This window comes from Mercenaria mercenaria, chromosome 3 (assembly GCF_021730395.1).
Source record: "Mercenaria mercenaria strain notata chromosome 3, MADL_Memer_1, whole genome shotgun sequence".
NCBI lineage: Eukaryota > Metazoa > Mollusca > Bivalvia > Venerida > Veneridae > Mercenaria > Mercenaria mercenaria.
In genome coordinates, this window is record NC_069363.1 from 18,029,141 (window position 1) to 18,055,565 (window position 26,425).

At 35.6% G+C, this 26,425-nt stretch overlaps 1 protein-coding gene across 3 annotated transcripts in view; it reads right to left on the reverse strand.

Annotated features, from left to right (window-relative positions):
• LOC128555512 (SCY1-like protein 2) overlaps positions 1-26,425 on the reverse strand; it is a 503,011-nt gene that overhangs the window by 436,360 nt on the left and 40,226 nt on the right. For all 3 annotated transcript variants that reach the window (XM_053537940.1, XM_053537941.1, XM_053537939.1), the window contains exon 3: positions 1,853-1,892. The gene's annotated coding sequence lies outside the window, so the exon portion shown is untranslated. The remainder of the gene's footprint in view (positions 1-1,852; positions 1,893-26,425) is intronic.

The following is a 26,425-nucleotide window of genomic DNA, read 5'->3' on the forward strand; positions in this document are numbered from 1 at the left end:
GTTTCAAAGCAATAGCTTTTATAGTTAAAGCGAAAAAGTTGACCTAAACATAAAACTTAACCAAGAAATCTGATATTTTCTAAGTCCAAAAGGGGCCATAAATCTTGCAAAAGCAGGATGGAGTTATGTTTCTTGCTGTACAGGGTCAGCTTATGATGGTGAACAAGTGTTGCAAGTTTTAAAGCAATAGCTTTGATAGTTTAGGATAAAAGCTGACCTAAACATAAAACTTAACCAAGAAAACTGATTTTCTAAGTCCAAAAGGGGCAATAATTCTTGCAAAAAGCAAGATGGAGTTATGTTTCTTGATGTACAGGGTCTGCTTATGATGGTGAACAAGTATTCCAAGTTTCAAAGCAATAGCTTTGATAGTTTAGGAGAAAAGTTGACCTAAACATAAAACTTAACCAAGAAATCTGATATTTTCTAAGTACAAAAGGGGCCATAAATCTTGCAAAAAGCAAGATGGAGTTATGTTTCTTGCTATACAGGGTCAGCTTATGATGGTGAACAAGTGTTGCAAGTTTCAAAGCAATAGCTTTGATAGTTTAGGAGAAAAGCTGACCTAAACATAAAACTTAACCAGGCAACGCCGACGCAGACACCGATGCCGACGCTGACACCGACGCCGACAACCGCTCAAGTGATGACAATAACTCATCATTTTTTTTCAAAAAATCAGATGAGCTAAAAATGGGACAACCCAGAGTTATGGTTCCTTGTCAATGCACTTCCTCTCAATGAGCTCTATCATTGTATAAAGTTTCAATTTGGTATCTTCAATATTTTTAAGTGTCTTTGGTGACATATGTCTAAAGTTCAGTGTTATAATATATGAATTATCTTTGGCCTGTCTGGGTAATTAATTTTTAGTGTCTCACAGTGTAGTATTTTAATTTTTTATGCTCCGCGAACAGGGGAGGGACAAGAAGTGTAATGGACAGACATACAAACGTTTCTACGAACGGATCTTTATTTGGTACTGGCAAGTGACAAAAAGTACCCAATAAACAGTATGGAATGAAGAGAATTTACCTTAAGTGCCCAACAAAATTTAATGTTCTCGTTTGCTCGGACTGACAGATGGCCAAGGTGGCGACTATATGCTCCCCGTTCGCGGAGCATAAAATTTAAAATACTACACTGTGAGATACTATAAATTAATGACCAAGACAGGCCAAAGATAATTCATATATAACACTGAACATTACCACTTCAGACTTATCACCAAAGACACTGTTTTGATACAGGAAAAGTAAAATGTTGTAATCATGACTTTTGATCTTCCACTTGTTAAAAAGGTAGTAACAGGGACACAAATTAAAGCTATTTAGTCTTTGACCTCTAATTGTGACCCTGACTTTCGGTCTAATGACCTCGGCTGTGCACTCTGTATGTTGTTTTGATGAGGTTAAAAATTGTTGCTAATGTCATGAAATTCATCCTAGTGGTTTAAAAAGTAATGGAGTAGACACAAGTAATGGAGTAGACACAAATTCAAGCTACTTGATCTTTACTGTGACCTTGACCTTGGAACTAATGACCTAGCCTGTGCACTCTGCATGTCAATTGGATGATGTTAACAATTATGGAATAATAAATAAATAACAATAACAATTTTAAATACTGTTGCAGATCACACATAATGCATAGCTAAAATGTCAAAGGCTTCATAAATCTGTGTTTGTTAAAGATAATGAAGTAGATCAATGCCCATACTTTGATTCTTCATACCTACAAAGGAGCATAACCCTTAATATTCAACAGTGAAATATTTTAGTGGACCATACTCATTTGACTTTATTTTCAGAAGAACAAAGATTATACAGCAGAACATGAAGTAAAGACAAACCTGGAGTCCCTGTAATTCTTCAGTTTATACTGTGCTATGACTGAAACAAATAAAAGCAATATTACAGACTACTGTAGAATGGTAAAAATCATTATTTTAAATAAATCGCTGAATGAAACGCTTTCGAAGTGGAATTCGATATTTAATATATGCCCTTTTCTCGTTATTCCGAGCCCCTTAACTGATATTTCAGCTCTTGTCAATAACAGATTTCAGTTTCAAAAGATATTTTGCTACATTTTGATACTCCAACATTTAAACTTAAACTAGAATGTGTCTGTAGGACACATGGTGTGCAAATAAGGAGAAATAATTCAAATGTTTGCAGTCTTAATGGGGTAAAGCTTAAAAAAAAATATGAGAAGGATTCATTATTCTATACCATATACTTTTTGAGCTATGAGCATCAGAAACAAAAAATCCACTATTTTGGCTATTTCATGGGCCATAACTCTGTAATAAATGCTAAAATTCTCAAAAAGAATGCCAAGTGTGCAAGGTCACATTATGATAAATACTCAAGCAAGGTTTCATGAATTTACATTAAATATTTTCTGAGTGAGGCACATAATTAGGTGAAAATGTGCATTTTTTTACTATATCAGGGGCCATAACTCTAAAAATACGGGGCGGACTCAGATGAAAAATAGTAGGTGCGCAAGTTCATATCATGATCAAGACTAATGCAAGGTTTCATCAATTTATATCAAATACTTTCTGAGCTAGGGGTGTCACAAGGTAAAAATGTGCATTTTTTACTATTTCAGGGGCCATAACTCTAGAAATAGGGCGCGGACCCATATTAAAAATAGGAGATGGGCAAGTTCATATCATGATTAAGACTCATGCAAGGTTTCATGAATCTATATCATATACTTTTTGAGCTAGGCGTGTCACAAGGTGAAAATGTGCATTTTTGACTATTTCAGGGGCCATAACTCTAAAAATAGGGGGTGGAGCCAGACAAAAAGTAGAAGGTGCGCAAGTTCATATCATGATAAAGACTCATGCAAGGTTTCATCAATTTATATCAAATACTTTTTGGGCTAGGCGTGTCACAAAGTGAAAATGTGCATTTTTGACTATTTCAGGGGCCATAACTCTAAAATTAGGGGGCGGAGCCAGACGAAAAATAGACAAGTTCATATCATGATAAAGACTCATGCAAGGTTTCATCAATTTATATCAAATACTTTTTGAGCTAGGCACGTCACGAACTTCGGACAGACGGATGGATGCACGGATGGATGGACAAGAGCAAATCTATATGCCCCCACCACTCATGGTGGGGGGAGGGGGGGGGGGCACAAAAATACACAAGAAGAAACTTCATAAAAGAAACTTCATAAAAGAAACAGCCAGATGCTTTTTCATTGAACCAAGACTTAAGATCATTTGTACTAGTTCTCAAAAGCTAAGACCTTTTTTGAAAAAATATTTGTTTTAAATGAAGAACAGGTACACAAAATTAATGTGTTTGCAAACAAATAATTTTTACAATAAGTGAATACTACTTCCTGTAAGGAGGTAATGTTTCAGATGAGCATTTTGCTTTTAATGTGAATAATACTATTTTCTTTTTACTCATTTTCAAGTGTTACAGGGTTGCTATAACATGCATAAAATTATAGAAACAGGAAACTGCTTGCAAGTATAAATTTTCCAAAGGCTTGGATCAATTAGAAGGCTCGGAATTATGAGAAAGAGGAAAGATATAGAGTAGATCAGTCATCCAGGATGCTTCCAGCATTCACAAATTTTCAGCAAGTCTAGATTAAACTATGGTTAAACATAATGGAATATGCCTGTTTAAGATAATTGATTAAAAGGTCTGAAATGCAGTGACATTACTAATTTAGGTACTAGGGTTAACCAGTAAAACACTCCAGCTGGTTTGTCAGAGAAAATAAGGACATCATTTTATTATTTCATGCCCCCACAGCACCTTGACTTTTGACCCGGTGACCCCAAAGTCAGTGGGGTTGGTGTACTCATAAAGTACTATCAGCATGTAAAGTTTGAAGGTCCTGGGTGAAGTGGTTCGCAAGTAAAGTGCCTTCATGCAAAAAGTTAACGTTGGCCCCTGTGACCTTGACCTTTGACCTGGTGACCCCAAAGTCAGTAGGAGTGGTGTACTCAATAAGTACTATCAGCATGTGAAGTTTGAAGATCCTGGGTGCAGTGGTTCGCGAGTAAAGTGCCTTCATGCAAAAAGTTAACATTGGCCCCTGTGACCTTGACCTTTGACCCCCCAAAGTCAGTAGGGGTGGTGTACTCAATAAGTACTATCAGCATGTGAAGTTTGAAGGTCCTGGGTCAGTGGTTCGCGAGTAAAGTGCCTTCATGCAAAAAGTTAACGTTGGCCCCTGTGACCTTGACCTTTAACCTGGTGACCCCAAAGTCAGAAGGGGGTGATGTACTCAATAAGTACTATCAGCATTTGAAGTTTGAAGGTCCTGGGTGCTGTGGTTCGCGAGTAAAAAGCCTTCATGCAAAAAGTTAACGTTGGCCCCTGTGACCTTGACCTTTGACCCCAAAGTCAGTAGGGGTGGTATACTCAATAAGTAGTATCAGCATGTGAAGATTGAAGTCCTGGGTGCAGTGGTTTGCGAGTAAAGCGCCTTCATGCAAAAAGTTAACGTTGGCCCCTGTGACCTTGACCTTTAACCTGGTGACCCCAAAGTCAGTAGGGGTGATGTACTCAATAAGTACTATCAGCATGTGAAGTTTAAAGTTAACGTTGGCCCCTGTGACCTTGACCTTTGACCTGGTGACCCCAAAGTCAGTAGGGGCGGTATACTCAGTAAGTACTATCAGCATGTGAAGTTTGAAGGTCCTGGGTGCAGTGGTTCGCCAGTAAAGTGCCTTCATGCAAAAAGTTAACTTTGTGACTAACGAACTAACAAACAAAACGAACGAACGGACGGACAGTTGAAAACTAATATGCCTCCCTTCGGGGCATAAAAATGTAAAAGATATCGATATCACCTCTAGATAGTTGTAATACTTGTTCCAGTATTTATAATTTCAAATAGAAGATAGTGCACTGGATTGTCCGTAAAGCTTCGGCATTTACATGCAAAAACTTATTTCCAACGGGGTCCATGCTGTCACATTTAGATCTTAAGTGACTAATGACTCTTCTTAGAACTGTCACATGATGGTATAAAAGTGATAATGAAATCATAAGATAATGATCTTACGTTGTCATATTACATATAATAGAGTGGTAGATACATTCCATTTTAAAACAGTATTCCTTTTTTGAGTACAAAGGTGTTAACAGGTCATGATCTTATGAGTGACGTTAAAGATTTAGGTGTATGTGTCATAAGCATATTATATAGGTCTTACAAAATCAATGACACCATGATACAAACATATGCAGAAACTAAGAGTCTAATAACTTTCTACATGAATTGACATGATAACACAAATACTAAACACTAATTTCTTAAAAATACCATAAAAATGTTAAAACAAAACCAGTTAAAAATATATATATAAAGATTTCTCATCTCTTTCCATTTCTGTTAATAAATGTTTCTTTAAAAGTTTCTTAAAAGTAGCCTTGGACTTTGCTGATTTTATGTCAGCTGGTAACTTATTCCAGTCCTTAACTGCATTGTAATAAAATGAATTTGATGTAAACCCATCGACTTGTGGCATATAAAAATTTAAATGTGATCTGCTCCATAAGAATGGATATCACTGCATTTTGTAAACTGTTCATGCGTGTAACTGGGAGACTTGTTATGAAAAATCTTATAGACATGATTCAGTCTCAGTTGTCTACACCTGAATTCATTTTCAAAAAAAACAAGATCTTTAAAATCTGCGACGCAAAGAGATGTTCTACAATGGTAATTGTGAATAAAACGAATTACTTTGTTTTGAGCCACTTGTAGTTTACTCTTCAGCTTTTTAGTAAGACCACAGTACCACGAGGTTGATGCATAATCTACTTGGCATTGTACCAAAGAATTACAAAGAGTTTTTCTGAGAGATTATTTTAAAAAACTTTGTTGACGATATAAAAATTTAATCCTATTATTCACTTTTTTGACAATATTTTCTACCATGGATGTGCCGGACAAGTCTGCATCTAAAAACGAACCTGGGTACTTAACATTATCAGTAATAAATTGGACCTGCTATGTACACTTGTCTCATGATTCTTAAGCCTGATATAACAGTGTGCCCATACCACGTGACTTTGACGTCATTTAATGGCTAAGACGGCAAGCCAAATTCCATCGATTCGATTCTTCGAAGTGGCGTAAGTTCTTTATTTCTTGATCAAATATGACCAAATAAAAAGCAGGCTAAGGAAAAAAGTGAGTACTTCACTCACAAGTTAACGGTTTTATCAACAGATGAACAGTTTTGGCCTGAAAGCGGGAAAACTGTTTTGTTTAGAGAAAATGAGCATGGTAAGACGGCAAGCAAGAGCCCTTTTTGACAGAAAAACGGATGATTGTACACATCAAAGAAGTCGCACGTATTACCGATTCACAGGAATTTAATGCTTGCTCTGTGGAAGGCCTTAATTGACAAAAATGTAGCCCAATTATTTAAAAACTTTTTAAAAATCCAAAATATGCTAAGACGGCAAGTCCGCTAAGACGGCAAGTCATTTTTATTAGATATACCTGGTTGCACCAACTTAGGTAATTCAAAAATTCCGTGGTTACAGGCCGTCCATCCTTCTATCAATCCGTCCGTCAATAACATTTTGACTATGTTTTATCAATGCTTGTGAAATAAAATAGAGAAAAGTGGAAACTTTACAGATCGCCCAACACGACAAAAACGAAAATGTTGCAGGCTCGGTTTGACTGAGCCTGTTCATGGACGGCAGTGGAAATGCATGCTACCGTCCACGCCCTCTAGCCCCGGGTTGAGCAGAACTCAACATTTACACATGCTAAAAGTACAAAAAGCAATTTAGAGACATCCGCAGATGTATCCAAACGGCGGTGAACATGGAACCTTCAATGAATTCTTACATAAAAGTGCAGTGACATTCATTGATCATCTTTCATCTTCTCCTTAAATCACTAGTGCTGGGCAAAAGAGATATGAATGGTTTATCCTCACTGTTTTCTCATTAAGGTAAAACAATTATTTTAATTAACTTTGGACCATACACCGTTTTGGTGGAATTACACACTATCATTGAAATTACCATCTGCATCGCCGGATGAATACATCATCGGATGTTGCTAAATTGATTTTTAGGTTGAACCCACAAAGTGGTTGAGACCTATAATATACCGTATTCCAGAACTTGCAAAAATATCAGCCTAACCATTTTCACTGAAAGACAGATTAATCCGCAGTAAGGTTTTTGTCCGTTTTTTCGGGCTAATCGACAGATATTCTTATTGATGTTTTCTGAACATTGTTCTGCAGTCGGTTGATATTTTCATACATATGTAAATACAATAAGGTTAAAGAATGCGTCATTTCGTATTAAAATTATGTTTTTAAGTCTGTTGATCCATCGAGCACGACTAAGTTGAAAAGCGAAGGTGTATTCCTTTAAAACAATTCAGAAAAACCTCAGACGTGACCGAAGCGCATAAAAATATGCCATGAAAAAAATAGTTCAAAATGTATAAGAAAGATTTCGCTAGTTTATCCTTAATACATAATGCACTCGTCAGTAATAAAACAGCATAATTTTGATCTAAATCATTTTTTCTAGTTGTATAGGATATAGATCTGTATGCGATTTTTTCTACCTGTCCTGATTCGAATGACAAGGGAGATCGCTGTGTATGAGTAAGTTAAATGATAAACTGCTTTATTTAATTTAAAAATAGATTTTCTTTCTGAATTACTTCCCTTTATTCTTATTTTACCCTTATTTTTGTACAGCTTTTATAACGACTGATTCATATTAGTTATTATTTAACATTTTGCTTTATCGTTTTAAAATCTCTGTAAGGCTGAGTCAAAATATTTGTTTAAGATTTCCTTTTTATAAATAATTATATATGTAGTATATTAATTGCTACAGTGCCCCACTGTTACATGGAAAGCTACACGTTACAGGTAAAAGCCCTGCTCCGCGGCTATTCACATTCTTTTGTGTGTATGCAACCCATGATTACAATAGGTAACAGTTAACGGCCACGTGCCAACCTTTAGCACGCAAAACCACAGGTATTTCATATAGAATTTCATATACAATAGACTCTATTTTGACAGACGTCACTGTTCATAGTCAGGATTTTCATGCTTTTTCAGTGACAATTCAAGTTAAAAGGTAGGACGGGAGCAGGGCTTTAAGGAAAATGGTCGTGATGCAAGTACACGTTTGGTTAACTTACCTATTTGTCTCGATATTTAATGTAATAACCTATATTAATACTTACAAGATAAATAATTGACATTCCTTGCAAATACTGAATACATTTAGATGTTAGGGGTACTTTACTATGACTTTTAACAACATTACATCAGTCCCGGATTATTATAATTGTTACTGGATTGAAAAATTTACATGAAAGTTGTCATTTTGATAAACGTTAGTAAAACAGAGTAAAAGCTAAAGAGTTTTTAAAATAGATTATGAAGCAAAATAGAATCATAACAGTACATAACGAGAATTCCTAGTCGGTTAAAAATCTCATCAGAGCTAATGTTACTTGTAATTTGACTTTCCGACTCAATTAATAAATCTTATCTTAGTATATCAAATGTTGATGTTTGCCTGATGTGAAGTTTCTAAGTATGTGTGCCCGATAAATGAAACTGTTTGCTTTCTTTTAAGCAAAATTGAATCAAAGCATATCAACGGGGCATTTGCGTCTTCTCCCGATGATTTTCATGTGAATGGTTCTTTTTCTTATCTCAAAACTGCACGGAAGTCGAAACAGCAGGATCTTGGGGTAGTTTCCAGTTTTGCGGACCCCACTGACTTCTACTGTTGTTGAAGCAGGGTCGGTCGTTTGTACAAACATTTTAACAAGGTAGTGGAGTTTAAAGACAACAACCCATGAATTAAAGAAGTAGGGTTGCAACATTTTTAATGTTTTGGTGTCAAGATTACTTAAAATAGAAAAAAGTGGAAACTTCACAAGTCGTTAAGTCGTGACATCAGTACATTTTATTTTATTAGGCTCGGCTAAACAAGTAGTTGATTTTGCAGAAATGTGTAGAATTATACAACCCTTTCTCCAAGAATTGTGAAAGTTGGTGAATTTGTGGGTGGTTCCAATACTCCCGTTTTCATAGCCTTGGGTATTGTTTAATCACCCCTTGGATATGGTGTCTGCTTTTTAATTTTGTCTTTTGACTGTTCATGTGAAACGCAGGTTCCATAACCTCAGATCCCCTTCCTAAATTCTAGTTTGTTTAGTTCTGCCCATTGTTTTCTCGTTTGGGGCAAACCCTTTATTTTATCTGGGGACCAAACGCCGCTCTTCATGGAATTACACGCCTCAACACGTGTATCACGTGAAGGTTCCATGTTCATCATCGTTTGAATACATCTGCGGATGTCTCTAAATTACTTTTTGTACTTTTAGCATGTGTAAATGTTGAGCTCTGGTCAAGCCGGGGCTAGAGGGCGTGGACGGTAGCATGCATTTCCACTACAATCCACGAACAGGCTCAATCAAACCTAGCCTGCAATATTTTCGTTTTTGTTGTGTTGAGCGACCTGTGGAGTTTCCATTTCTATTTTAATGTGTGATATCGTGTTAAATTTTGGGGAAAAAATAAGATTTTTCTATTCTACTCAATACTTTGAACACAGCTACACAGAAATACTTTTTAAAGCATGTCTTCTAGCTTATAGACTGAGTTAAGCATAAGATTCTTATTTGTCAAAACATTATTCTATATATCTGAAAATTGTGTTTTTGATTTGTGGAAGTCGACAGAATGGCTGTTCTTAATAAGTAGCCTGATTTTTAATACGTAACGATTTGTCAAGAAAACATTCACTCAAACATATGTACAACAGACTTGTGAACATATAAAGTAGTATTGATTAGGTCAAAAATGTGTATTATTTGTTGTTGCCTGCTGTATACTGTATATTTGTTCTTTAGTTTTCGAACCGCTTTAACATACTTTAATCTTAAAGACCGACACGCAGAGGTACATCCAAGATGGTATACATGTGTAGCTTTTGAATTCTTAACCTTTCTAGAACAGTTCTCACTTATATGCCAATCCTGCTAGAGCAAATCATAATTCTCGTTTAATTTATCTATTAAGCCTCACAATATAGCAACTGTACAAAAAAAAAAGGCATATAAGGTAGTTCAAAACATCATATGGCTTCACTTATATAACGGTTCTTTGATGTTTACCTATAGTTTTGACAAGAAGTAGAATGATCTACTATTGGTAAACATCCAGTGACCGCTTATAGAGAAGTGCGACTCCATAGACGATATTACTATAAAAAAATGACTTGCCGTCTTAGCGGACTTGCCGTCTTAGCATATTTTGGATTTTTAAAAAGTTTTTAAATAATTGGGCTACATTTTTGTCAATTAAGGCCTCCAACAGAGCCGGCATTAAATTCCTGTGAATCGGTAGTACGTGCGACACCTCTGATGTGTACAATCATCCGTTTTTCTGTCAAAAAGGGCCCTTGCTTGCCGTCTTACCATGCTCATTTTCTCTAAACAAAACAGTTTTCCCGTTTTCAGGCCAAAACTGTTCATCTGTTGATAAAACCGTTTACTTGTGAGTGAAGTACTCACTTTTTTCCTTAGCCTGCACTTGATTTGGTCATATTTGATCAAGAAACAAAGAACTTACGCCACTTTGAAGAATCGAATCGACGGAATTTGGCTTGCCGTCTTAGCCATAAAATGACGTCAAAGTCACGTGGTATGGGCACACTGTATAAGTGTCATATTGGTTCTAGATATTCAAAAAAAACTATTTGAGAAAGGACAAGACCAGAAATTGTCCAAGAGCAAAAAGAGAAATGATGTCATAAGGAATCAGTGTTATGGGTATGTGAACTTGTCTTATGATCCTAAAAACAGGAAGAAGGTTTCAAAATAATACCTCTATCAGTTCTAGAGGTATTCAAAAAGAATAATTTGGGATGGACTGGATGAGACAAAGTGATACAGCCACCAAGCATTTTTGGTGGGTGTATAATTAACAAGAGGGCCAAGATGGCCCTAGGTCGCTCACCTAAGAAACACACCATAACAGTGTAAAACATGTTTGACCTTGTGATTTCATGGAAATAAATATTCTGACCAATTTTCATTAAGATTGAACCAAAAAATTGGTCTCTTGCAATAAAACAAGCATTTTCTTAGATATGACCTAGTTTTTGACCCTAGATAACCCATGTTCAAACTCGACCTAGATTTTATCAAGGCAATCATTCTGACCAAAATTCATGAAGATCAATTGAAAAATACAGCCTATATCACATACACAAGTTTTTTCTTTGATCTGACCAAGTGACCTGTTTTTGACCTCAGATGTCCCATATTCAAATTCGCCCTAGATTTCATTAAGGCAATCATCCTGACCAAATTTCATAAAAATCAATTGATAAAAAAACAGTCTCTATCGCATACACAAGATTTTTCTTTAATTTGACCTAGTGACCTAGTTTTTGACCTCAGATAACCCATATTCAAACTCGACCTAGATTTCATCAAGGCAATCACTCTGACCAAATTTCATGAAGATCAATTGAAAAATACATCCTCTATTGCATACACAATGTTTTTCTTCGATTTGACCTAGTGACCTAGTTTTTGACCCCAGATGACCCATTTTCGAACTCGGCCTAGATTTTATCAAGGTAATCATTCTGGCTAAATTTCATGAAGATCAGTTGAAAAATACAGCCTCTATTGCATACACAAGGTTTTTCTTTGATTTGACCTAGTGACCTAGTTTTTGACCCCATATGACCCATTTTCGAACTTGGTCTAACTTTCATCAAGGTAATCATTATGACCAAAATTCATGAAGATCAATTGAAAAATACAGCCTCTATCGCATACACAAGGTTTTTCCTTGATTTGACCTAGTGACCTAGTTTTTGACCCGAGATGACCCATTTTTGAACTCGGCCTAGATTTCATCAAGGTAATCATTCTGACCAATATTCATGAAGATCAATTGAAAAATACAGCCTCTATCGCATACACAAGGTTTTTCTTTGATTTGACCTAGTGACCTAGTTTTTGACCCGAGATGACCCATTTTTGAACTCGGCCTAGATTTCATCAAGGTTATCATTCTGACCAATATTCATGAAGAATAATTGAAAAATACAGCCTCTATCGCATACACAAGGTCTTTCTTTGATTTGACCTAGTGACCTAGTTTTTGACCCAAGATGACCCATTTTCTAAATCGGCCTAGATTTCATCAAGGTTATCATTCTGACCAATATTCATGAAGATTAATTGAAAAATACCGCCTCTATCGCATACACAAGGTTTTTCTTTGATTTGACCTAGTGACCTAGTTTTTGACCCCATATGACCCATTTTCGAACTTGGCCTAGATTTCATCAAGGTTATCATTCTGACCAATATTCATGAAGATCAATTGAAAAATACAGCCTCTATCGCATACACAAGGTTTTTCCTTGATTTGACCTAGTGACCTAGTTTTTGACCTGAGATGACCTATTTTCGAACTCGGCCTAGATTTCATCAAGGTTATCATTCTGACCAATATTCATGAACATTAATTGAAAAATACAGCCTCTATCGCATACACAAGGTTTTTCTTTGATTTGACCTAGTGACCTAGTTTTTGACCTCGGCCTAGATTTCATCAAGGTTATCATTCTGACCAATATTCATGAAGATTAATTGAAAAATACAGCCTCTATCGCATACACAAGCTAAATGTTGACAGACAAAAGACTGACGACGGACGACAGACGCCGGACATCTAGCGATCAGAAAAACTCACCTGAGCATTGCTCAGGTGAGCTAAAAACACTTTGAAAAGGGACAAATTGTTGCCAGCAACCCAGCATCAGAATTTACGAACAAACTGCATGATTTTTTCAGAAGCATTCTCTTTAATTGCACTAAAAATAATCATGTCTGATAGTCTATTCCGTTTGATAAAAGCCTAAACTACTCTGATCAAACTCTCAAATAAAGGTTAATCAAGCCTTTTCAAAGCTTTCATCTGAACCATCAAGAACTAGACTAAATAAGTGAACCCTATCCAAATGAATTATCAGTATAAAAGTCTTCCATAAAGATCAATTCCTGTTTTAATTCAAACAGATGGAAAGACAAAAATAACAAACAGACAATATGAATGTTCTTTTCAATCATTTCAAACTAGCACCTGCTGCCTTATATTAGGAACAACAATTTGATATATATCCCCTGTGTTTTGAAATTCAAATTTTCAATAAGAGACATAATATATAATTCAAATCTAATCAGAAATTCTGCCGAAACAATCATAATTTTGCATGCTATTGCTGCATTTCTTCTTATCTTATACATATATTCTGAAACCTAATCAAAACTCAAAATCAAAATCCATTTATAGATTAGTTGAAATAAATTACATCTTGAATAATATCAATACAACAATAGCAAATCATTTAATGCATGCAAACCATAAGAAGTATAAATATATTGCTACCAGAAACCTGCTAATAAGTCTCAATCAAAATGTCCACTGTCGCCTTTAATCCAATATAAATAAATTCTCATAAATCACAGCCTAAACCAGAAGTTAATATAGGAAAACAAGCTATGCAATGAAGATCAAATTTCACAGAGAAATGTTCTATAAAAAGAGAAAAAATGTGATATTGCATGACATTTTCCAATAACTTTTAGATGTATCTAAATAATAAGAGAAAGTTTCTGTTCCCAATCATCAATATTGCAATTACCAATGGAGCAGTTAACATCACCTTGAATGTCATCTAAAGATTTCAACACCTAGTCTGATATGAAGATATTGATTCCAGTTCCAATGTAAAAATACTTTTAAATGTAGCTAATGAAGAATAATTACAAGTCTGATTTATGATCATGACAAAAATACTGTTTTGGTCTCACTTTAGATGTATTTTTTCAGACCACACATGGTTAACTAGGAACTCATTTGGGAACAAATTAGGATTGGCTAGGTGCAGCATGAAAAATGATGATCAACTAAATTTTGGTGACAATCAACCAGTTCATGAGAAAAAGATGTTTAATACCTTGTTTCAAGTTTGTTTCTGTTTTTAGCCTTTGTGACCCCTAAAAGGGGGCAAGTGGAACCATTTGAACAAATCTGATACAGAACTATACAATGTTATTACAGTCCAAATTTGGTGAAGATCCAACAAGTGGTTCATGAGAAGTCTAAAGGTTTTGTTTATCTTTAGCTCTGGAAATGCCAAAAGGGGACAAGCAGAACCATTTTAGAAAAATTGAGAGAAGACCATACAATGCTGCTACAGACCAAGTCTGGTCAAAACTTAATCTCAAGTTGTTTAAAGGTTTCTTTCTCTATTTTCAGCTCTGATAACACATAAAAGAGGCCAAATAGAACCATCTGAACAACTAGCCAGGATGCTGCATACCAAGTTTGGTGTAATTCTGACTAGTATTTGTTATGTAAGGTAAAGGACAATGAATGCAGGTATGCCAGACCATCTACCATTACTAATAGCTCGCTCTGAACAAAGTTCAGGTAAGCTATATATTAGCTAGATATGAAAGTCCCAATAATAATCACTTCATGCTGACAGTGTATATCAAATTTTCTTTGAATTAGATGGAAAATGTTTGTAATATGCAATTCACGTGTACCAAGTTTCATCTGAACTGGATTGAAACTGTACAAAAAATATTGTTTAGTCTAAAAAAGGGGCATAACTCAAACAAAAGGGCCTTATATGGATCACCTGACTCAAATGGGTACATGCTGCTTAATGTTCATTTTTTCTAAATTTTTCCTCTATAACTCTATGTAAATTAAAGTGAACCAAAGAATGGGGCCAGTTTTGATGCCAGGGGCAAGATTTGAAAAAAACTTGATAAGAGGACCACTACACAATATGCTACAAGCCAAATATCTAAGCTCATGGCATTTATGGCATTAGACAAGATTTTGAAGAATTTATGCCATGTAAGTTATTGAAAAACAAGTGAACCCCCGGGGATATGATTGGTACAAAATTGGTAGAGGACCATTAGACAATGCTACATACCAAATATCACAGCTCTTGACTTTGCGGTTATACAGTTTGGAAGGAAGAATTTTTAAGTTTTTTATTTCTGTAGCCATAGAAACCAGAATTCTGCTTTGAACAACTTTGGTAGAGCACCATCTAAGGAACATCCAGACCAAGTTTTACTAACTTCCACCAAATGGAAGAACAGTTGTTTAAGGAAATGTGGACAGACAAATGGATGGACATTTATTAGGTATTTCTTTTTTTATAAAGTATTCAACAATGGACAGAAAATACCTAATTAGCTTTATGGAATGAATAGAATTTACCATTGCCTACTGTCCTGAGTACCAAGCAAATGTTCTTTCGTTTGCTCTGACAAACATATGATAGAGGGTAAGTGACCATTATAGCTAACGCGGAGCAGTTCCTGCTCAAGTGAGCTAAAAATAACTAGAACTGTCACAGGAGTGACTTATACCCACACAATACGGTCTTGTCACAGAAGAATGGCAACCATAAGAAATTTTAAAATACTTAGAATACTCTAAAACGTAAAAAAAAAAACTTAATACTTAAATTTTTTTTTTTACTCATCTTTGGTGTACTTCATCCTGGGCTTCTGCGGCACATATAAGTAAAACTTGTACCCAGGATGGGGATGAGGTAAATATAAAAATCTCTAATATTAGAGATACACTAAAGACGAATACAAAAATATGTCTTACCGGCACATGTTATCACAGAAAAATGTATTTACTTTTTACATAAGACTAATAATAAAAAAAGTACCTAAAATCTAAAAATAGAATTTCTAAAAATAGACTAATTCTTGGAATTTAAGGAGAAGTAACTCAGTACAAAAGTTAAAAAAAGGTTACTTCCCTTTGGCTCTAAGCCAGTCACATAAACTGGGTGATAAGGTGAAACATCTATTTTAAGGTATTAGACCCGTAATAGAGTCCCTCTTTTTGAAGAGTATTTAATTCCTACCATAAACCTACTTTTACTGCAATTCTCAGGGGGACATAGGTTCAAGCCCTACTGGGACCAAACTTTTTTTCCCTTATTTTCCTTTTTTTCTAGTAAGTTTTTACTTCTTTCAATACTAATAATTGATTTATTGTATAAAAGTGGAAAAAATTAGTTTGATAAGCGATTTCTTGCTGTTCAAAGTGAATTTACCTCTTAAACATAAGGGGTAGAGTTACACATCTTTAAAAATATTGAGTTACATGCAGTAAAAGTTCTCTATTTTGCTTTCACTTTAAGATTATACATTGTGGAAGAAATTTAGATAGGTTTTACGTCTGCCCCAAGGTTATTTTTGAATGAGGTAAGCAAATTTCTAAACAGAAACACAGGATTCGACCTTAATTTTTCAATGTTGGAGTAAGAATTTTTTCTCATTAAATCTGTTTACTTGAGGCACCGTAGAAAAAATGATACTGACATTTTTATTTGTGTTTTATAATTGTTTACCAATAGTTTGGTGTTTCTTTTATTAAAATTAATGGTAAAATGAGTTCTCTGCAAACGTTTTGGATAGTGGCCATCATTTTAATTTGTCTATACTTGAGCTTGAGGAGATACCATAAGTTATACAAAATTTATAAAAAACAACACGGTAAAAGTTGTTTAAAAATTGCAAAACAGTGCGAAACACTATCACCTTTAAGAATATACCAAGCAAATGCCATTTTGAAAACATTACTATTAGGGATCTAATACCTTAAGTTTGAATCAAATCCATTTTGTAACTTGAGATGCTTTTGAGAAAAGCATGTCTCCCACAACTGCCCCTATGAAAAATGTCTAGTTTCTTTAGATGGTTTAGACAAGTGGATCAAATTATATGGTCTGGATGAGTGGATCAAATCAGTAATTCAAGAGCCATAAATCAAAAGTGCTTGGGTGGATTTGGCTAGTTATCGAACTTGGCTAAGGTCTTATAGCCAAACGCATTTTATTCAAGTTTGGTGAAGATCGGATGAGAAATGTTGGATTTAGAGAGCAGACAAATTAAATAAACAAGAGGGCCATGATGGCCCTATATCGCTCACCTGTTATCATTGCACTTGAGGACAAGAAGGTCCTCAGAAAAAATATCTAAGTCCAAAGGACAGGAACAACAAAGGGAAGAAATTTAACCAAAAAGAAAAAAAAATCTAACAAGGTATAGATATGTCAAAATACACCTAAAAATTGGAGGTACCATCCATGTTGTACCACAGAAAAGTGGTCTCGGTTTTTCCCTACGGCCAATAATAAAAAAGTTACAAAAAATAAGCTATTTATAGTAACGCAAAAGGGAAGTAATTAAAAAAAAAATTATTGTAAGTGAACAAAAGAAGGATCTGCCAAATAAATCTGTTGACATAAATGAAATTTCAGATCAGTATCTTCATTAGTTACAGAGATATACCCATTTTAATTTGAAATAAAGGGAGGTAATTTCACATAAAATCAGTCTATAGTTATCTACCCTGATTGGCTCAGTCCAACTAATGACAATAATGAAATTTCAAATAAGTCCTATAAGTACTTATTGATATAAATCCATTTTGATTACAATCAGGGGAGGTAATCAGATATAAAATAACTCTGGAACCTACGATTGGATCTGATTTGTCATGGAATCCAAGATTTATTGTTGTTGAAGATATTTTGGAAGTTTGTATCAAATAAAACCATAAATGAAGTCTCTATATGGCTGCAAAAGCCAAAATAGCCAATTTTGGACCTTTAAGGGGCCATTACTCTGGAACCAATGATGGAATCTGGCCAGTTCAAGAAAGGAACCACGATCTTGTGGTAATACAAGTTGTGTGCAAGTTTGGTTAAAATCAAATCATAAATTAAGCTGCTATTGTGCAGACAAGGTCAAAATAGCCAATTTTTGCCCTTTCAGCGACCATAACTCTGGAACCCATTAAGGGATCTGGCCGGATTAAAAAAGGAAACAAGATCTTACGGTGACACAAGTTTTGTGCAAGTTTGATTAAATTCAAACCATAAATGAAGCTGCTATTGTGCAGACAAGGTCAAAATAGCTAATTCTGACCCTTTCAGGGGCCATAACTCTGGAACCAAGATCTTATGGTGACACAAGTTTTGTGCAAGTTAGATTAAATTCAAATCATAAATGAAGCTACTATTGTGCAGACAAGGTCAAAATAGCTAATTCTGACCCTTTCAGGGGCCATAACTCTGGAACCCATAATGGGATCTGGCTGGTTCAAGAAAGGAACCAAGACCTTATGGTGACACAAGTTTTGTGTAAGTTTGATTAAATTCAAATCATAAATGAAGCTTCTATTGTGCAGACAAGGTCAAAATAGCTAATTTTGGCCCTTTCAGGGACCATAACTCTGGAACCCATAATGGGATCTGGCCAGTTCAAGAAAAGAACCGAGATCTTATGGTGGTACAAGTTGTGTGCAAGTTCGGTTAAAATAAAATCATAAACAAAACCACTATCGTGCAGACACGAAATTGTTGACGCACACACGGATGGACTGACGACGGAGGACGGACGAAGGGTGACCACAAAAGCTCACCTTGTCACTATGTGACACGTGAGCTAAAAAGGCGGATTTTTCGGTAATTCAAGGGCCGTAACTCCAAAATGCCTAGACCGATTTGGCTAGTTATCAAACCTGGCCGAGGTCTCATGGTCAAACACATTTTGTTCAAGTTTGGTGAAGATCGGATGAGAAATGTTCGACTTAAGAGTGCGGACAACAGTAAAACTGCCAATTTTTCGATAATTCAAGGGCCGTAACTCCAAAATGCCTAGACCGATTTGGCTAGTTATCGAATTTGGCCGAGGTCTCATGGTCAAACACATTTTGTTCAAGTTTGGTGAAGATTGGATGAGAAATGTTTGAATTAGAGTGCGGACAAGAGTAAAAAGGCAGATTTTTGGTAATTCAAGGGCCATAACTCCAAGACGCCTGGACCGATTTGGCTAGTTATCGAATTTAGCCGAGCTCTTATGGTCAAACACATTTTGTTTAAGTTTGGTGAAAATTGGATGAGAAATGTTTGACTTAAGAGTGCGGACAAGCTTTGTGACAGACAGACAGACAGACGGACTGGAGTAAATCAATATGTCTCCCACACCACTGTGTGGTGGGAGACATAATAACGGAGATATAGTGAAAATGCATCAAAATTAACCTTAAATTCTAATTAAAAGGGGGCATAATTGATGAACAATTGGTGTCAGAGTTATGCACCTTGTGTCACATGATGTGGGTGATAAGGTTGAACATCTATTTTAAGTTTGAATCAAATCCATTTAGTAATAACCGAGATATAGATTTCGGGACGGGACACGACGTGACGTGACGGGACGGGACAAAACTGACTCCTATATAGCCGCCCAAAACATGTTTGGTGGGGGTATAATTACCAGGCATGAAAGTCCTGACATCACGCACATTTCCACTTCATGTAAATCATGTATACCAAATTTGACTTTGATGGAAACTATAGAAGAAATTGAGTTGGACAAAAGGACAGATGGACAGAAAATAAAACACTATATGCCCCCTAGGTTGACACTGAGTGCATAAAAATACTTCTTTGCTTTGCAATGCCATTGATAATACCTAGAGACTCATATGAAATCTGTATAAATTTGCCAGTTTTAAAACCCCTCATTCCCCCTATATCCTTGACCTCAAGTTTTGTTTTCTGATCTTTTTGGAGACAATTCAATGGATCTATTTGACAGAATTCTGCTTAAGAGGACAGATGAGTGAGACTGCTATAAATTTTTCTTAGATGCATACCTGTCAAGTCTGACGCTTGAATTGTGATTCTCACAAATTCAAGGTTTGATCATGACTTAACGAATTTGGAGCATTTTCTCACGCTTTCTAAAAAAAATCAGACAAAAAAATTTGTGGACCTCTTATTTTCTCTAATTTGCCATCTGGCATCGTTATTTTAAGACAGGATGAGAGAACAATAAACAGAAAACACATGTCAAATGTCATTTTCAATGTACAGTGGAACCTGTCTAATCCGAACATGCTCGGACCAGAAAAATGTTCGGATTAGAGGGGTTTTCGGATTAGAAAGGTTTCTATTTTAGAATGAAAAATTATGCCATTTGTTACACATGATAATGTACATTCATCCCTTTATGAACAGACTTATAAAAAATGATAAGATTAAAAGCAACATTTAGATTTCTCAATATCACTTGTAAACATTTTTCCACCACTCCTACATTCCCAGAAAGTAGCTAAAAGGAGAATATTTTACTTGTCTGGTTATTGTAATGATTTGATTTAGTACCACTTTCAGTGAATAAATTTGCTGCTTTAAATGAATGAATTGCACAAAAATATGTGAGGAAGGTACAAATTAATAAGGATCTATTACATATACTTATTGCATACCGTATGTCTATTCTTACAAATTTCTGTTCAAACAAACTACTTGTACTTGCTTCTTTCACACCTGTGCTTATTTCATGCAAATATCTGACACTACTTTTGATTATCAGTGTTGGGGCCTATTGCTATTGACACCTTTATAAAGAGTAATATGCAAAATTGTAAACACACTCAAAAATGTCAAAAACGAGCAAATTAACATCAGATACATTGACTAAGGTTCGGATTTGAAGGGTAGATCTTAATGTATTTTTAGATATAAAAATCACAAAAGTCTGTTCGGTTTTCGGAGTAGAGAGGTTTCGGATTACAAGGGTATTTTTACAAAAGAGAATGACTAAGAAGAAATGGGTCCAAATAATTCGTTCAGTTTAGAGAGGTTTTCGGATTAGAGGGGTTTGGATTAAGGAGGTTCCACTGTACTGATTATGTAACGGACCTGCCGAAACTGGTTCTGGCCAGTTTTTGCTTTAACCGAAGCTTCCCGAGAGAGATTGTACCAATCAAATTGATGCGTTAATTTCCGTATGACTCATGTGACTACGAGCCAATTACTTAAATCATCGATATTGACTGACTGGTTACTATTTATGCTATTCGTGGACGTTGCATTGTCGGAAAAGTATTGGAACCATTCGCGCACTTGACCTTGACCGACACTAAAAAAAAACATGAAGGTGCCAGAAAAAAAGAAGAATTATTCGTCAAAATATAACAACGCGTGGGAACTGGGATTTCCTTGGCTTAGAAAAGCAGACAATGGACCTTAAGTTTTGCTTTCTGCAAGCTATGTAGGAAGTAAGTTGTATGCACAACCGTTTTTCCGGTGCAGGTTCAAACCGAAAGTACATTTCAAATCGAAAGTAGAATATGCAGATCAGTGAGACGTTTTTGTATTAAACATTTATGTTCATAGATACATTTTATATCACGGCTGTAATAACAAGAGCTGTCCGTAAGACAGCCAAGCTCGACTATTTGAAATATTGTCCCAGAAGCAGGAAAATATTACCCAACAAGAGTGCAAGAATGTCACAATATACGCCCGTCACAGCAAATTTCTTTACTCTAGCACCTGTATTTGCAAATGGAATTTTAACTTTGTGGTTGTTTAGTAATAACTAAGTGTTTTGTTTTTCTAACTCCACAAAAAAACTCCTTACCAGGTAGAGATACCTTAAAATACACCTAAAATTGGAAAGTAACATCTATGTTGTACCACAGAAAAGTGATCTTGGCTTTTCCCTACGGTCAATTATAAAAAACTTACAATATAAGTTATTTATAGTAACAACTAAGGGAAGTTAATCTTAAAAAAAAAAAAAAAAAAAAATCAAAAGAAAAATTGTAAGTCCTCATAAAAATCTTTACCAGGTAGAGACTGGTCAAAATACACCTCAAAATTGGATGTAGCATGCATATTGTACTACAGAAAAGTGGTCTCGATTTTTCCCTATGACTAGTAATGAAAAAGTTACAATATAAGCTATTTATAGTAAAACAAAGGGAAGTAATTCCAAAGAAGGGAACTGCGCATGACACTTCGTCTCATGATGGTGTATAATTGTGTCAAGTTACATCAAAATCCCTCCATGCATGAAGAAGAAATGCTTCGGACAAAGTCATTCTTGTACCTGACATTTGGCCTCTAAGTGTGACCTTGACCTTAGACCTAGGGACCTGGTTCTTGTGCATGACACTACGTCTCGTGGTGGTGAACATTTGTGCCAAGTTATATCAAAATCCCTCTATGCATGAAGAAGACATGCTCCGGACAAGGTTTTCATTCTTGTATCTTTTGACCTCTAAGTGTGACCTTGACCTTAGACCTAGAGACCTGGTTCTTGCGCATGACACTCCGCCTCATGGTGGTGAACATTTGTGCCAAGTTATATCAAAATCCCTCTATGCATGAAGAAGAAATGCTCCGGACAAAGTTTTCATTCTTGTATCCTTTGACCTCTAAGTGTGACCTTGACCATAGACCTAGGGACCTGGTTCTTGCGCATGACACTCCTTCTCATGATGATGAACAATTGTGCCAACTTTCATCAAAATCCCTCTATGCATGAAGAAGATATGCTCCGGACAAAGTCATTCTTGAATTTGACATTTGACCTCTAAGTGTGACCTTGACCTTAGACCTAGGGACCTGGTTCTTGCACATGACACTCCGTCTCATGATGGTGAACAACTGTGCCAAGTTTCATCAAAATCCCTTCATGCATGTAGAAGATATGCTCCGGACAAGGTCTGTGGACGCCGCCCGCCCACCCGCCCGCCTGCCCCCCAGGGGCGTTCCCATAATACGTCCTGTTTTTCAAACGGGCGTATAAAAAGGTTAAATATTAAAAGAGTTTAAAGTTCAAAAGGGGGCATAATTTGACAAAAATGCATATCAGTTATGGGACTTGCTGCTATCAACTAGTTTTATAACCCCGAAGGCACATGTGAAGTTTTAATTCAATATCTGCATTAGTTTTGGAGACAGAAACTCGCATGTAAAACTTTAACCAGAATTTTCAAAGTCCAAAAGGGGGCATAATTTGCCCAAAATACATGCCAGAGTTATGGGACTTGACCCAGTGAGGTTGGTAATTGATCTAGAAAAAGAAAAAAAAAGTTTCAAATCTATATGCCTTTTAGTAATTGCTATATGTACTTGCACACAAAACTTTAACCAGGATTTTTTAAGTCCAAAAAGGGGAATAATTTGCTCAAAATACATGTCAGAGTTATGGGACTTGATCCAGTGAGGTTAGTAATTGATCTAGAAAAAGAAAAAAATAAGTTTCAAATCTATATGCCTTTTAGTAATAGCTGTATGTACTTGCACGCAAAACTTTAACCAGAATTTGCTAAGTCCAAAAGGGGGCATAATTTGGCCAAAATGAAGGTCAGAGTTATGGGACTTGCTGGTATCAACTAGTTTTATAACCACAAAGACACATGTGAAGTTTCAAATTAATATCTGCACTAGTTTTGGAGATAGTAACTTGCATGTAAAACTTTAACCAAAATTTTCTAAGTCTAAAAGGGGGCATAATTTTCCCAAAATACATGTCAGAGTTATGGGACTTGACCCAGTGAGGTTGGTAATTGATCTAGAAAAAGAAAAAATAAGTTTAAAATCTATATGCCTTTTAGAAATAGCTGTATGTACTTGCACGCAAAACTTTAACCAGAATTTTCTAAGTCCAAAAGGGGGCATAATTTGGCCAAAATGAAGGTCAGAGTTATGGGACTTGCTGCTATCAACTAGTTTTATAACCCCGAAGACACATGTGAAGTTTCAAATCAATATCTGCATTAGTTTTGGAGATAGTAACTTGCATGTAAAACTTTAACCAAAATTTTCTAAGTCCAAAAGGGGGCATAATTTGCTCAAAATACATGTCAGAGTTATGGGACTTGACCCAGAGAGGTTGGTAATTGACCTAGAAAAAGATCAAATAAGTTTCAAAGCTATATGCCTTTAATTGATGGCTGTATGTACTTGCATGCAAAAACTTAACCAAGGTGTGATGCCGACGCCGACGCCGACGCCAGGGTGAGTAGAATAGCTAGACTATTCTTTGAATAGTCGAGCTAAAAACTCGAAACAGTTTCAGTGACAAATCACATCATTTTTTTTATTTGTTTTTTAGAAAACTAAATTTTCTTTTTAGATTCTATCTATCATGAAATAAAATTAAAGAAAAAAATCATGCGTTTTCCATATAGCTAAAGCAAGGCAAAAAAGGATGGACATGAAATTCATATTAATGGCCTAAGAAAGCACCAGAATGCATATTTTTCATGTATATTCTAAAAAAAAAATCCCCAAACCCCCCCAGATGGAGGGGGCCACTCCCTCCCACAACCACCCCCACTCATCGCGTCGCGACTCGCACAAATCTCACTCTTTCATATTCTGGAAACTTGACAGTTTTGTTAGATGCATTCTATGCACCCAAAAGATCTTAGTTTTTATTTACTTTGTCCTATTCATAGGGGGTGATTTTTTTTATGTGTACAGACTTAAATGTAAATTCATTCAAATTCATAACGTCTATGCACTTTATGATTCCACAAGGTACTTTCCTCTGCCAACAATACAGCTGCAAAACTATTCATGACATTTGTTGTTTCCCCATTTACAGCAAAACATTGATGGTGAATACCTAATTGGAAGTAAAATGTAACTACATAAAACAGACAATCTTTAAACATTCCTGTAAAACTCAATTTGTGTCTACTGCAACATAATTAAATTAAGAATAATCTCATTTTCTTGTCTAGGTTTTACTTGCTTTTCGCATTCCCAAGTTCTAAATGTAGACTTGACAGTTACTGTAAATGTTTTCACACATATGCTCCTTAGATGGTACATCAGAAAGAAGTACCCTGGGACCCCTTTTTAATGCTGTCGTTAGGGTCCAAGGTTTGGGACCCGAAGATCTAGTGGGGTTAAATTTATAATGCGGGTTCATCGTATATAATGTATATGCAATACCCCACCCACCCGTCATGCATTAGACGTATTTTGAACACTGCTTCATGTTGTTTGAGAAATTCTATGCGTAGAAACAGGATATTTATTTACCATATATGCTACTGGAGAATAAGAAAAAAAGTTTATAACGTTATGTCAGCTTCCCATTTCGTCGAAATTCTAAAAGAAAGTTGAAATTGTGTATCCCGGAAATAAACATGTAAACTGTGTGAGAAGCATGCGGTCCTGAAAATTACAATCAATGCAACACAGCATAGCTGAATGGGTCTTTAAACACGTGGAATAATAAAAATATTAAAAGAGAAAAAACGTGGACAATTTTAAAAACTGTTAAAATAGAAAATGGATAAAATAAACAATCTCAATATGCCTTTCAGTCCATCAAATCTTCGTTAGTTCCGATGTACTGAATGGGATGACAAAAAATGGGCATGCTTTTTTATTCACTCAAATTTTCATGTTGTCCACTTAATTGGTGCAAACTTAAACAGTTTGATAGTTGACTGACCAATGTTACACACTTGTTATGCAAACAATCTAATTTTGACACCTAACTGTCGTATGCCTAATGTGTTCAAATTTAACAAAGGCTTTGCGCAAACAAGGAAACTAGCCAGACGATTATTGATTTTTGTGAAGGTTGTCATGGAAAAGGTGATAAGATACACATGTAGTTTTATTGCTGGTTATAATCAAAATAAATAACATCGGCGGTGCGGGCACCAATTTCTAATTTTTTTTGTTTGTTTGGTCTTGGAAAATTTGGGAGACAAGAGCATACAGCGTTATACCGAATACCGTAGTATACTGAATAGCGTTATACCGAATACCGCGGTATACTGAGTAGCGTTATACTGAATACTGTGGTATACTGAATAGCGTTATACCGAATACCGCGGTATACTGAATAGCGTTAGAAAGGGTTTCTAGTGTAAATATGATTGGGCTGTACAATCAAATACTGTGCAATTTCTATATACTTGTAGAGAAGGTTCCTATGGCAAGTTTTCAATGAAAACAGCTACAACTCAAGAGCAAAACTGAAGCGGGTATTGCTTACTGCTTACTGCTGATTTCAGAAAATACAGCCGATACAGTGCACCATACGACTGATATCAATTTTCTTATCGTGAGTGGCTAATTTTGTAACAGTCATTTACATAAACTCTCCCAAGACGCGAGTCAAGTTATGGTACATGGGGTTTTCCCGTTAAGTTGTCTAAACAACACATCAACTGAAAAGTCATACAATGTATTTACTGTTTTTAAAAATTGATGATATTACAGTCCGTATCTCAGAATCAGTTTCAAATCAAACATTTTTTACAATCTCTATCCAAAACATCTACCACACTGCCTGATTACATTATGTCTGTAAAACTGATGTCCATTGATTTCCTTGTGACAAGTTGATAGAAAATCATAATCCTTTCCGGCCTCACTACAAAATACAAAGTGAGTCAGCGGGTGCATAAAGATCAAAAGATGTGTTTATACATGTAAAATTA